Raw genomic sequence first — 15,757 nt, 5'->3', positions numbered from 1 at the left:
GGCCAATTTGTTTGTTATGGTTTCTGGATATTTCACCACTTTTTAACCAAAAATTTATTTTTATATTCAAATTTATTACTACTGTTAATATTATATTATTACTTTATTAGCATAAGCTATGTAAAATTACTATTTATAGAAATTGAACTCCAAATAATACTGTTTTTAAAACAAAAACGGTCAATTGTGACATCACGTGTTAATCATTTTTTTATTAAAAATGGAACAGACAGAACAAGCACCTATTTGTTTGTGACGTCATATGATATATAACAATGCGCAAAAAATGAGTTGGTTTGAATTACTGCATATTTAACCGGGTCAAAAAATATATATGCAGATAATATTGGGAAAAATGTTGAAACGTTTACAAACGGATATTTATGTTACGAAAGCGCCCCATTTGGTAATTGAAATATATAACAAAAAATATACATATAGAAATCGTTAATTGTTCCCCGTTTTATGATCAAAACTAAATTTTATGTGTGTATAAGATAGTTTATTTGAAATACCAAGGCTTTTTCTATTTAACCCGGGACCCTTCAAGATACAAACAAAGCGTTTCACTTCAGATTTTCGTTTAGCACGGATTTTTAATATAAGTGATTTGTTTTATTTTTTGAGGCGTTTTTTTATAGAACCTACACCTAACCTATAGAATCGCGTGAAACAGGAAATAGGTGTATTACTAATAATTTAAATATAATATTATTGTGTTGTAATCAAATGCAAAGACGAAATGTAATATAGAGAAACTACAAAATAGTAATAACAGAATATTACTCTTGCAAAGTGTGATAATATTAATATAGTATTGTTAATAATTCTTAACTTCCCGTAGGGTTGGTATTGTAATCGTCCAAAAATCGAAATTGAAAATTTTTGCATTTCACGACGTTTTGAATGTTTCTGAACATTTTGGCATACCTCGGAAAAAATGGATGTGGGTGTGTGAGTGAGTGTGTGTGTTTTGTGTGTCCGCATTTTTTCGCACACGTTTTCGAGCGCACGGATCAACCGATTTGAATAATTCAAAAAAACATTCGATTCCTATTGATAGGGAGATGTGCTGATTAGTTTTTGGCCAAGGCAGGTCCAGCAGTTGCGGAGATAAAAAGCAAAAGCTGCAGAAAATAGAAATCGAGTTTTTAAGAAAAGGGAGCCTCCGATTTGAATGATCTAAAAAACATTCAATTAGTAATGATTGGGAGAAGTGGTTATTAGTTGCAAAGGCAGGCCCAGCCATTTCGAAGATACAACAGAGCTAAATGTGCTAAAATGGCAGTTTTTGAGAGAACTAAGCGTCCGATTTAAATGATTCAAAGAACTTTCTGCTTGTTCTAACAAAATAATTGATTTTGTTAAAATTCAATTTTTTTTCAGTTTTTTTTTTCAAAAACAATTTTTTTTTGTATATCGAAAATAATTCGGATTTCATTTTTAATTTTGACTAAAGTTCTAATATACTTTAAACAAATAATTTCAACATAGCAATTCAGTTTATATAATTCTTATGAATAATAGACAATGTTACAATATTTATAATAATCTATTTGAAAACATTCAATATTTCTCGAACATTCCTTTACGGTACGGGAAGTTCCAGCAATTTGCCTTAAGGCACGATACCATACACCCCACAGGTTAAATTTAATACTGCATCAAATGCAAAAGTAAATAGATAATATAAAGTAGCTACAAAATACTATTGCACAGTATTGCAAAGTGTGATCATAATATTGACGATAACTCAAATTAAATATTATTGTGTCGTATCAACTGAAAAAAGCAAAGATCAATATAGAGAAACTACATAATAGTAATAAATGTGATAAATATTGCTATGGTATCGACAATAACTTAAATTTAATAGTATTGTGTTATATTAGATACAAATATAACACAATACTATATATATTATATATATTAGATATATATTAGATACAAATACAAAGAGTGATATGGAGAAACTACAGAACTGCTCAAAAATAATACAGAGTATTCTGACCTCCCTGCTAGGATATCCGAAGAACAAACAAATCGTCTTTAACTAAATATACATGTATGCATATCGTGGCGGTGATATATGATAAGATAAATGTGTTTTTACAGTTTATTAATCAAATGTAAATTTCAGTTTATTTGCAGAAACGCTTTGCACACTAATCGTAACGACCCGCTGGGCTGTGCTTATGGACTCGCAGACTGGATAAGGATTTATTTTGATTGTGCCATTAGACGGAGCCCGTCTCGTCTAGAATTGCGCGCTATTCAAGTTGTCTGTGTGCTGCTGCCGAGAAATATTTGGGGAATTACAAGTAGCTTTAGTTTGTGCAAAACTCACACAACGCTCTATTGATTTTAGTACAACTCCATAAGGCTTATTTGGTTTTGGTCAGTAACATACAAACCAATTGATTTTTTTATTTCCATTTTAATTATGATCATTTAGTAATTGTTTTGTTAGTGTTTTTACTGATGAAGGCAACCCAATGGTTGTCCTTTACAGTTGTGATATATTGTTGCATACTTGTATTCCGGAATGTTTATTTTCACTTGTCGTGACTAAATAATGACCTATTGCAATGATTCGTTCTTTATTTCTATATGGATGTCCTGTTTGGTGTGCAACTAGCCAACATAATAACAAAAAACTACAAATTTTTCAAAATAAAATGCTGAGACTGATTCTTGAAGAAAAAAGAGACCAAGCACAACTAGCCAACATAATAACAAAAGACTACAAATTTTTCAAAATAAAATGCTAAGATAGATTCTTGAAGAAAAAGGAGACCCAGTAACGCACCACTTTACTTCTAACAAAATTATTCACGAAAAAGCAAATATCTTAAAAATCGAAGACTACATAAATTCACTTAAACAATTTCTAGAAAGGTGCACCATCAGTGCCAATATCAATGTTAAATTGATTGGTAAAACAACTGAAGATATGTTGTGTTACAATAATTACAGACTTCCAAACTCATAATTAACAATAATTTATCTTTTCAATTTCCATAAATATCATTTTAAATGACCTATTACTTCCTATTTAACTTACTCATTCTTCTCTTGCTGCCCTTAGTTCTACCATATCTTAGTGTATATATTTATGTTTTTTTATAGAATTTTTCCATTATTTTCAATATCACATATTTGTTAATTGCAGTATACTATAGTTTTTTATTAGTGGATAGATATGCAATTTGCTATTAAATATTTTTGTATTTACTTATAATAGACAAATAAAGTTAATTTAATATACAAAAAAACAACTAAATAATGACAAACTTCTAAATATTGATTTGATCATTTGATGTACGAATCATTTGGGTATGATATTTTTGGGCAGTAATCAGAATTTGACATAGTGTAAGTTGTTTTGATGATTTTTACTAATTGCTAGTAGAAGTCAATCCAATGGTTGTAAGTTTCTTCACTTGCAAATAAATTTTTGATCTATATGTCAAGAGATCATATTGCTTTATATTAAGGTGAACGCAATGCAAGATTGATGCTAATGGTAAGTTGAAATCAGGCCTATAGATTGATCTAGTGCTTAATATCAGGTCAACTCAAAGCCTTATGACTGCATTACCCAGGCTGTGCCAGTTGTATAATGTATTAACTGAACCAATGTACATACTTGACCAGTTAACCACGATGGACGAACATACTGGTCATGAAGAAGTGATAGAACTTTGTGTATTGACTAGTATATTCGTCATGCATATAAATTTCTGACTATTGTCGACTTCAAAAAAAACTCAAGATATTTATAATAAGGATATGCCGAATAAAATGAATAGTTGTAAGTGGCTCATTTTACCTAAAAAACAACACACAATGAGAGCGCCATAGTCAACTGGTTAAAATCTAAATATGCTACCAAGGTAGGTATTCAAGACATAAGATTATAAATATATTTTAAACCTCCGTGACTTATTATTACCTAAATAATAAGATTTGAGAACATAGTTGTATTCATAGTTATTATAGAAAATGATTCGTATATCGAACGTAACAAGAGTTCTGTAATAGGATTTGATTCCAAATCGTATTGAAAATTTTATATAAAGGATATTTAAGGAAATAAAATTGTTCTGTTGATATTATACAAACACACACATACACACATATATTTCCTTGCTCCCAGAGGTTCAAATGCTTCCAAATTGATAAAAAACAATTCTCTGAAAGTTTTAGCTTTTAATAATAACTTTAAGATAGTCCGCACCCCAACCAACGTTTCTTGGTTCTTTTTCCCAAGTAAAAACTTATTTTATGAAATGCATCAAATTATTGTTGTAATTTTCTTTATTTATGATCTAAATAAGCAAATACTATGTTAAAATTTAAAATTTAGATTCACTTGTCGCTAAGTTATAAAATAAATGAAATTTTATCTATGTTATTTCCATAGGAAAAGGAAGGAAAATTCGAAACATCCATATTAATTACCACTCTATGTATATATATATATATATATATATATATATATATATATTATAATCGTTCATCTTTTTAAATTATTTTGCTCTTATTCGATCTATACATAAAATAAAGAGAATTATCCAGCTAATCTAAGTCTGACCGAAAAGCTTGCAAAAGTATACGCAATTTGCACTGAACCGTGCTACGATAACGATAAAATCGTGACTTGTATATTTGAATGGTGGCGCTCAGATAAAGCAAAACTACAAGAGCAAAAAAAAGAACAGCTATATTATAGTTCTTTATTATAGTAGTATAGATGCGAGTTGCACCAATGGAAACAAGGATTCATACTTGCTTACACAAAATGGGTGATTGACGAAAGAAATCATTTTAATTTAGTTAAAAATATTTAATATATACGCTGGCAGTAGTACTTTAATAATTTGTACAATAGTAATAGTACGATTTATTAATTTATATTTGAGGTTTTAAAAACAGATCAGAATTTTGTGAAATCATTTTTTTCTTGTTTTGAATTTTCCTTTCTCTTTCTCTTTCGTATTTTGTCTCTTTAGTTAAGTAAGATTTTTCTTTATCTGTTTAAAGATGTTTCTTTATCTGGTCTTGTCTTTTTCGGGTGAAAATAACCACTTGTCACAACGGTACCCAACGCACACTTTTGAAAACAAATTCTCGTCAGAACTGAGCTAAATTATCTATGCAAAAACTAATTGCTGGTAACTACCTACTAATGTTCAACTTACTGCAAAATAATGAACTGATATAAGTATACAATCTGTATACAATTAACAGTTATTATTAAAATAAATCGAACAAAAAAAACTTACTTTTGACTCTTTAAAAGCAATGATCATGTGAATGTAGGACGCTGACTCAATGCAATAATGGAAACTTGCTCGAACAAGCATACTGCATCTTTCTCCCTTTAGACCCTATCTCAAAATCAGTATAGTTTAGCTGTTATGACGAATGTCACTACCGTACCCTGACACAACCGTGCCCAGTCTCCTCTACTGTACTGGTGATTTTTAACAAATACTACACCTTTTTTCCTTAAAAATTTGAGACAGCTTCAAATATCGAGTTAAAAAGTATTCCACAATGATTCCAGTCCATAATGCGAATTCCAAAATAAATAAAATTCATATAGTATGGAGAATGTAACATTAACAAAATTGTGTTCTTGTATAATATAAGCTGAAATATAGTATATAATAGTGATGGGTAACTCACTCCGGAGTTATCACTCCGATACAACTCCTCCCTCGGAGTTAATCCGAGTGGAGTTGTCTCACAGGATTTGTCATATCCGGCTTCCCTAAACTGATACTAAATCTGTTAACATGTGCAGATATTTGCTTGAGATTTTTTACTAATACAAAGATTTGGGTCGAAAAGTGGTCTTTTTCTCATCTCCTAGCCAGTTTTAGGACTTTCCAGATATATAATGTCTCCAAATAATGCTATTTTGTACTCTATATTCTACATACGAAATAAATTACGAAAACTTTTCTAATATTTAGTTTAAAGAAATTATTTGGTATAAAAGATTGCTGTGTCTTTCATACCAGAATAAATTACCAGTCACACTGACAATGAGATACAGTATGTATGCTTTATATCAAATAAATAAATAAAATAATAATGCGATTTATAGCATGGAATAGTGAAATGAGTACGTTCACTTGGACTTTTGATGATGCTGATGAAGTTAGATTAAAAATTTAATTGTATCAATAATGCCTATTTAGGGTTTTGAACGAAAAATCTAATGGGTGCAATTCCATTAATTACAAGGTTTTCCCTATTACAACTCAGTAATGGCCAGAACAAATGTTAGCAAAGTGAAGGGATGAAAAAAAATTCGAGGATGAAAAAAGACACGAAATTCCTTAACGGAAAAGACACCAAAGTTTCTTCCAAAAAAACTGGAAGAAAGATCACGCGGAATACAAATGACATGTGTACTTCAAAATGCACTCCGAATGCTGACATCTATGGGTACGGCAGCGGAAGACCGTAGGCGAACTGGCCTGCACGCCACGCCCACAACCGGGAAACAAGTCCTTGCGTTGCCACTAGACGGCGAGACCCATAGGCGCGCCAAATTCAAATGGATCAATAGAATCGACGCCGTTAGAGCGGCGTACTAAATTGAAATGAATATGTTCCATAAAACAATTTTATGTGACGCCACTGAATAACGTAAGATACATAATGCTCCGCACTACGCATAATTTAGCAACATACTTGAGATTTATAGATTAAAAAATAAAACTTAAGTATGTATTTTCGAACACATATATAATTCAATACAAGGTTTCCATGTTGTTACGCAAAAATACAGGAGAATTTTATTTTATCAAAGCAGAATGCACTACATATTAGTACTAGTAATTTTTAACAAATACTAGAGATCATTTGCAGATTTGAAAAAAAATGCCATTCAGCTTTTTCCTTAAAAAATTGAAGCAACTTCAAATAGTGATTCAAAAATATTCCACAATGCAAAAATTCATAAAATTCCTATTGCATGGAAACCGTAGTATAGGGTCCGCCAAATATTTTTTTTTGAAAATGCTATAAAAAACTACTGGATATTTTTTTAAATTTCTTTTTTTATTCGAAAGTACAATTCTTCAAGTTAATAATGGACCAACTTTTTTCAAAACGCTCAAATAGCTGTCTAACTCTTAAATGGCTGCAAAAAAAATCTAAATGGCTCCAAAAAAAAAAAAAACTAGATGGCGGACCCTTTATTAACAAAATTGTGTTCTTGTAAAATATTGTACTTAATATAAAAAAATGTATTGTAAGTACAATTTTCTTCGACTACTTCGCACAAATCATTCAAAACACAGTAAAAACTAACTATGAAAATAATGCTGCTTTAACACACACGTGAAACGTACTATGAGGACAAAACTGCGGATTCAATGTTTCAAAGTCGATGCTATTTCTGATGCATAATACACATCTTGAATTGTTATGACTTGTACAACTTACATATTTAACAGAGGTACATCCATTTTATTAAGTATATGTAGTTCGAATCTATATTCATATCAGTATCACGAAAATAGTATAATACAAAAATTAAATCTAAAATGCTACAATTGTAAAGTAAATGCTACGGAAAATTTTAATATTGGCCTAAGTATTGTCATAGTCAATTGTAAAAAGCAGTAGCACTTCCGTTTCTACAGTGTTACAAAAATTATACTGTTATATTGTATGAGAAAGAAAACTTTTACTGCATTTTCCGACTTGCAGATGACTATTACTACTATTATTATTACGATTTATGGTTAGAGCTATGGGATTTCGCAACATGCCAATCGGAGGTCCCAGTTTTGATACCCAACTTGGGCAGCCTCATGTCAAGCAGTTGTGACATTCGTTTTCACTTGAAAATAAAGATAGCAATAGGTTTCCAAGTAAAAATAGCCTCTACCCGGCATTTCTGTATCAATAAAAAATTCATAACTATTACGGAAATTGTAATAATAAAACTCGTCACATGGTGATACAACTGTCTGGATTACCATCTATAAACCCGAATTAAGTCAAATACACAACAAAAGCTTAAAAAACCCAAGTTATGATCGCTGTTCAACTAATACATAACAAATACTAATTTCCGAGCATTTTTAATGTTTAATAATTGAGTAAGATAAAAAATATATATTAAATCATTCATAAGATTCTCATGTTAGACATATGTATGTAGTTATGCAAAAACTTATATTCATAGAATACTGGTGTCCTACCTTTGAGGCGCATACATCTGTTTTCAGAATACTATTTTCGAAAATAACCCAAAATTTTTTAATTGATATTTAAAAATAAAAAATAATTAGTTTTTATGCATATTATTGCATATTAATTGAGTATTTATAAAATTAAATAGCTGCAAAAATTAAGGGGGGCGCACATTTTTTTTTATTAGAGCAGGAGGGCGCGGTGCAATAAAGGTTAGAAACCACTGTCAGAGTTTCAGAGCATTGAAGATGACATAAGCAAAGTTGCATATTTCATAATATACGTTTTGTGAATGCCAGTTTATTTTTAAGATTTCTGTAGCCACAAAAAGCAATGTTTATTACAATCTTATAATCCAAATGATATATCTTACTATATTTTCTATGACAAAAAATACTAAAAAATGGTATTTAGCGTACGATAAATTATTACTACATAAAATATTTCTCTTTATAAATTGTGATAAATTTAAAGTATGTAAACAATTACATAGCACTGAAATAATTTCCTAGAAATGAGCCATGCACCATTCAAAGTTGAGTTTATTATAGTAAGATGCTTGCACGGAATTATTTCTGTGAACAAGTAGGACTCACACGCGACTACATTTAAAAAATACCGTTTATAATATTTAATATGAATCTATGCCGTTGATTATACTATTATCAGTACTATCGAAAATTCCATCTGCTGGCTTACATTGCCCTCTATCTGTTTTACTGGTGTGCTAGTGAAATAATCAATTAAATGCACGCGTAAAATTATGGCCTCGTGACATAAAACAATATTTTTAGAATTCGCACAATAATAATTTAGCTGATTATATAATCCGAATATGCAAACAAAAAATATTTACTATTTAGCTTGTTATTACCTATTCATCAGCTTTTGTTTGTTTATTATTGTTAAGATTACGAAGAATGTAATTCATATATCGTTAATTAATTCATATTATTTAAAAATGTGGTAGAATATTGTTTTGCATGAAGAGACTAGAATATGCTTACGAAACATAGTTAGTATGTCAAGGACGAGTGGAAGTGCGGAAGAATAACATTGATTGTTCATCTATTTAAATCAACCGCGAATCAAACAAAACAAACTTGTTCTTTGTGATAGATTTTGCTTAAGATTTAGGAACGGATAAGAATATTTTTTAATTGTTTTAACATCGATCAGAACTATGTATACTTTGAGCTGTGTTTGAAAACTTACATTCCTAATATGTTATTTCCTTCGAGAGGGCGACCCAGTGGTTAATCACAATTCTTTGCTATTACAATGTACTATATATTAAATACGTATATCTAATAGTGTTGGCTTTTATGTGATGCAGCAATGTCCCGAAAGGCGATTTCACTTGAAATTGTATTTGAGATCTATAACCTCAAATAAAAAATAATATAGTACTGCTCAATATAGAGCTTGGTCGAGGTGTGGCTCCAGCTGGCTCACATAAGAATATAAATATATATTTTCTTAACAGCAATCAGAACTTATGATGAGTCCTATGAGCTATAGTGGTGCCATTTCCTAACTACAATTTTTTTGTAGAGGACAACCCAACAGTTTGCCGATCTTTATTTGATATAATTTATTATTAGATCAAATTATTCATTTATTATTATTTCTCTAATACTGGTGTTTTAATGTGAGGCAGCAATGTCGAGAAAGAGCTATTTTCAGTTGTAAACAAATCACTACTGCTTGATATCAGGCTGACCAAAATAGAGCGAATTTGGAGCCTTATGTTGCAATAGCCAAAACTCTTACCAGAAGGCAACCCCCAATAAACAATTAAATTCAAAATTGTAACTAGATACCAGTTCATTGCATTTAATCGTTATCTTCATTGCGAATTATAAAATTGCCGTTTATGGTGCCTTTTGAAGCCGCTTTAAATATTGGACAAACTTGAAGCTTATTCCAGCTCTTCTTCACGAAGATTAATGCATCTTGTTTGAATGTCAAAATTTACAAGTGTACTAAAATTTATTGTCATATTTGCAATAGTTTATAGAAAAGTGTGCTTGTTTTCGTTTTTCAAACAGCAATCCAAACTTAAAAACCTTACGAGCAATTGTGATGATACCTCTATCTACGCAGCTTTTTAGAAGACAACCTAACAGTTGTCCAGTGAATAATTGATTTATTTTTATCACTATAATTGATGATTTGCATGTAACAATCCCGGGAAGGGCTATTTTCACTTGAAAACGTATTTCCATCTATATTTATAAGTGAAAAGCTTACTGTTTGACATCGGGCTCTCAGAGGTGGGTATCGAATCTGAAAGCTGTAATCCTAATGATAGCAATTTGAGACCTTTTTCTGCCTCTAATTTAGCTCGTCATAAAGACATTATAATTGTTCGAAACATTTAAATTTCTTAATAAAGTCTAAAGGAATACTATATAAATTATAGAATTGAAGTACTTATCCTTCAATGAGTTATAAATTCTTTATATTTTGGCGTTTAATATGATGAAAACAACTTACAATAAAAAAGTGCATTTACAAGATTCAACCTGGCGTGCATAATGACTCCTTAAAATTAAATTTTTCGATAGCTTGAACAAATATTCTGTTAAAATAAAATTAAAACCTAAATAAAAAATAACATGTTCTTGAATAGCAAAGCAGTTTTCACAAACCTGTGTTGCAAACCTTAAAATAAACATGTCCAGTTCAGGATCTCATATTTCAGATGTGCTGATTCATTGTGATTAGGATTAGTGATATTTATAAAATATATTTGTCATTAAGAAGACCGTCCAAATTTCAACCATCGAACATCGTCAATTCATCACGTTTGTTGTACAGACTCGAAATAAAGTATTGTGAAGTATTGGGTTGGGTCACGAAGTGGAATCTATAGCACATGATAATAAAAACTGCATTTTTAGAATATTTTGGGCGCTTGCACATATGGACTGACGCAATACGAGCAAAAAACATATGTGATGCATACTGTATTCCCAATCCGGCCTTGCCATTTGTTTCGGAATGAATTGAAGAATCATTTCAAATGTCCTCTTTTAAGTCCCAAAACGCTTCAAGTAAGCATATTGAGAAAATACGAGTCTAATTTGAAGTAAACTAGTGGTGCATGGCATCGTGCCTTAAGGCAAACTGCTGGAACTTACTGAAAACTAAATTATTAAAAAAAAATTGTAAAACTTTGAAAAAAATATTTTTTTTTTTAATTTTGAAATTTTTGAATAAAAAATGACTTTTTTGAAAAATTAAATTTTTCAATATTTTGATTTTTTTTAAAATCAGCGGAGAAACTGGACCTTCCTTTACAAAATTACTTACTTTTACTTTACTTTTTGCCGCGTATCTCCGAAACGGTTTTTGCCTTTGCCAAAAACTAATCAGCACGTCTCCTTATCAGTATGAATCGAATTTAGAAGGTTTTTTGAATTATTCAAATCGGTTGATCCGTGTTCGCAAAATCGTCGGCAAAAATTTGTATCCGCACTCTCTCACACACACATGCATTTTTTCTGAGGTATGCCAAAATGTTCAGAAAGTTCTGAAACGTAAAGATATATAAAAATTTTCATTTTCGATTTTTTTTGTAATTACTATAACTTACCCTACGGGAAGTTTTGGACAGCAATCAGAATCTAATGATTTTATGCATAAATCTGAACTTTAACAACGAATGGTCGATCTATGATATATTTGTATTAGTAGAACTACTCTAATATTGATGATATATTTTTAATTTAATGCAGCAATACCGCAATAATGCAGCAATACCGCAATAATGCAGGAAGGGTTATTTTTACTTTGAAACATATATTAGATTTATATTTTCAAGTAAAAAAGTATATCTACTACTCGATATCATATTGGCCAAGGTAGGAATGAAACCTGGAACCATGTGACTAAATACATTAACGATGAGCCAACGACAAGCACTATTCCCAATACATGAACAAATAAGATATAAAATTTGATGCTTCTTGTATATGTAAAATATGTATTATTTGTAAACTTCCCTTAAAAAACGTAATGTTTATGATTGATTTTATAAAATCCAAATTGATAATTTTAAGTTTTCTCGACATTTCAAACCATTTTGAATCATTTGACACAGAAATTAGAAAAAAAATGGGTATTGTAAAATGTCAGTTCATCCAGATATTTTTTTCGAGAAGATATAGATAAAGATAACTTAAAAACAAATTAAATGAATTTTAGAATAATTTTAACATTTTTAAAAAATAGTAAAAAATTAAATGGTAAAAATATTAACGATATCATCATGTATTGTTCAATAAAAAATAATCCAAATACATATATTAAAATGAATTAATAAAAATACCTTAACATTATCGACCATTATTTTCTTTTTTTTTCTAAATTTTATTTTTATATAGAATCTAATAACTGAACATCTGTGTTTTATAGAATTGCACATTTTGAATATAAAAAATATGAATAGGAATATTTTCTTAGACTTTAGAGAGAATTGCTTTCTAAACAAATCGAGAATTGATTACTGAATTTGACCTCTAGATAGAATTTATAATCAATATAGAGACTTAAAATTATGTCTTTTTTCAATAAAGACAAATCGATTATGACTATGCAAAATCTTTTTGGCCTGACAAAAATAGAGTAGATAATAATTAAGTAAATAAATTGGTTACAAATAATAAGTTAATTATATAGATAAAGATATAATGCACTTCTAGCTAAACTTGCATTATATAAAATTCCAATTTTTTAGTACAGAAAATATCAAGAATTTTTTTCTATGACCTAAAATTTATCGACAATTGTTTACTGATTTTTACTTTTAGATGGGATTTAGAATCATTGATTAATATACAGATATATTTCCTTCTCAAATAGAAACAAAAGACTGTGGCAAACAAATAAAAAGACCTTTTAAAGTAACCCTTTTGGTTTAACAGAAAAAATATTTAACCACAAATTAAACAAACTGGCAACAAACTTAAATAAACATAAATTTACTATAGATAGAATTTCTAGCAAAATCTGTAATAAAATACACTTCTAACTAAACACCTGCGTTGCATAGAACTTTCGTATTTTGAATATAAAATATATCAATAGGATTTTTTTTCTGATCTCAAATTTATCGATAATAGTTTACTAAATTTGATTTTTAGATGGTATGTATATAGGATAATTGAATAATATACAAATTTAAACCGACATCTTTTTCGAATAAAAACAAAAAGACTGTAGCAAAAGAACAAAAAGACAGGAAACGGATAGCAGGCTATAGAATTCATTATTTTGAATATGCTAAATATCAATATGAATAATTTTATCGACATTTGTTTGTTAAATTTGATTTTTATATAGGATTTAGTATCACTGATTAATAATATATAATATACAGATTCAAAAACATAACCTCTTCGAATCACCAGAAGAATAAAAAAACAGCAAAGCAATAAAAACTGTAACCCTTTTTGTATGAGCAAAAAGAAAATAAAGAATAACGTAAACAAACTGGCTTACAGGTAAAAAGCAAATTATATTGATACAGATAAATTCACTATAGATAGAATTCCCTGCAAAGTCTGATGGTCTGTAATAAAAACACTATCTAGACAACTGTGTTTTAAAGAATTCTATATTTTGGAAAAGAAAAATAGGAATAATTTTTTCTAACATCAAATTTACCGACAATTGTTTACTAAATTTGACATTTATATGGGATTGAGAATCATTGATCCAAATACAGATTCAAAAGAGTAAAAAGACAACAAAATGATAGAAATTAAAACTTTTTGGTTTGTCAGAAAAAAATAATGAGAGCAATAATAAAGTAAGTAAGTAAAGAGTAAATTATATTTATATAGATAAAAATAAATTATCTACAGTAAAATTGTTAGCAAAATCTGTAATAAAATTCACTTCTAACTGAACACCTGTGTTTTATAGAATTTCATAGCTGTTTATGGAAAATATAAATAGGAATAATTTTTTTCAACCTCAAATTTATTGGCAATTGTTTACCAAATATGACAATTAGATGGAACTGAGAATCATTGATCAAAATATAGATTCAAAATCATATCCCTAGACAATATTAGAATTTAATGTATTCATATCCATAAGAGTAAAAAGAAAACAAAATGATAGAAATTAATACTTTTCAGTTTGACAGAAAAAAATAATGAGAGCAATAATGAAGTAAACATACTAGCTTACAAATAAAGGGTAAATTATATTTATATAGATAAAGATGAATTCTCTACAGTAGAATTGCTAGCAAAATCTATAATAAGATACGCTTCTAAGTAAACAACTATGTTTAGAAATGGAAATTATAAATAGAAATATTTTTTTCTAACCTCAAATTTATTGGCAATTGTTTACTAAATTTGACATTTAGATGGGACTGAAAATCATTGATCAAAATAAAAGAGTAAAACGTCAACAAAGTGGTAGAAACTAATACTTTTCGGTTTGGCAGAAAAAAAATAATAAGAGTAATAATAAAGTAAACAAACAGGCTTACGAATGAAAAGTACGGATGGAGATAAAATCAGTGATCTCTCATGAGCTGTTGAATCCCTTGCAGATGACCACAATAAATAAAAACAGACCACTTAAAATGTATTACAATCCCCAGTTTTAATCAAAATATTTAGTTTCTACCATTGTTTATATGTGACAAGTACAAATAAACGAATGCGAGATTGGAGGTTTCACCAACACATAATCAATATCAGATGCATATTAAACTCTAGCCATGCTTGAGAACTAACAGACTGATTCCAAAAATATATTATGACTAGTACCGTGAGTCTGACGTTTACACACGAATACTAAATAGATTTAATTAACGAACCGCGCCCGTTAATAGAAAAAACACTTAACTTCACGAAAAAAATACATAGTGAAAAAAAAACAATTCAAAATGTCAAAGGATAATGGACCGCCAATAATATTTACATTCGCTTATACAAAATGGCGAAATTATATGACATTTCACTGACAGAACACTGATGGCATTGCTAACAACACACTTTATTAACTAATAAACTGCTGAATTACATACCTTTTATTATCACAACACTGAATAAACAAACAAATTAAACTTATTTTGACACTACTTTTGCACTATCTAGCACAGGCGATTGAATGGTTAGCTTTAGTTTTACCCGTACTCAATCATTAGACACAAGCGCTGTCGTCGTCGTCAAATTAATTACACATGGGGGTATACGCGGTAGGCGCAATTCTTAAAAATCCTCACAATTTTTTGTTCACGTGAATAACATAATTCTACAACGAAATTATTTTGACTACTTTACGTTTGTTCGGTGTGTTATGTTATTGTTTCATTATCTAATAAAACTTAATTTTGCATGCGTTTTGTGGGATGATACATTAGTAGGTGGGCATGAGGTCACTACTATAAAAGGTAGCGATCGTGTCATGACGCAAAACGTTGTGCTTTTCCTTATTGGGAACCTACAAATCTTGGAAATTAATTGATGCATATGAATATGATACTATTATTATTTTGTAAGTA

The 15,757-nt window shown here is 29.4% G+C and overlaps 1 protein-coding gene across 1 annotated transcript in view; it reads right to left on the bottom strand.

Moving 5' to 3' along the window:
• LOC113376062 (talin-1-like) overlaps window positions 1-15,384 on the bottom strand; it is a 157,592-nt gene extending 142,208 nt beyond the window's left edge. The window contains 1 exon segment of the mRNA XM_026615992.1: window positions 15,281-15,384. The gene's annotated coding sequence lies outside the window, so the exon portion shown is untranslated.
• Between the last annotated feature and the right edge of the window lie 373 nt (window positions 15,385-15,757).

This window comes from Ctenocephalides felis, unplaced genomic scaffold, assembly GCF_003426905.1.
Source record: "Ctenocephalides felis isolate EL2017-DRISC unplaced genomic scaffold, ASM342690v1 CF-g0.4_SCAFFOLD_01886, whole genome shotgun sequence".
NCBI lineage: Eukaryota > Metazoa > Arthropoda > Insecta > Siphonaptera > Pulicidae > Ctenocephalides > Ctenocephalides felis.
Note: the sequence above shows the minus strand (reverse complement) of the source record. Positions and strands in the feature narration are given on the sequence as shown.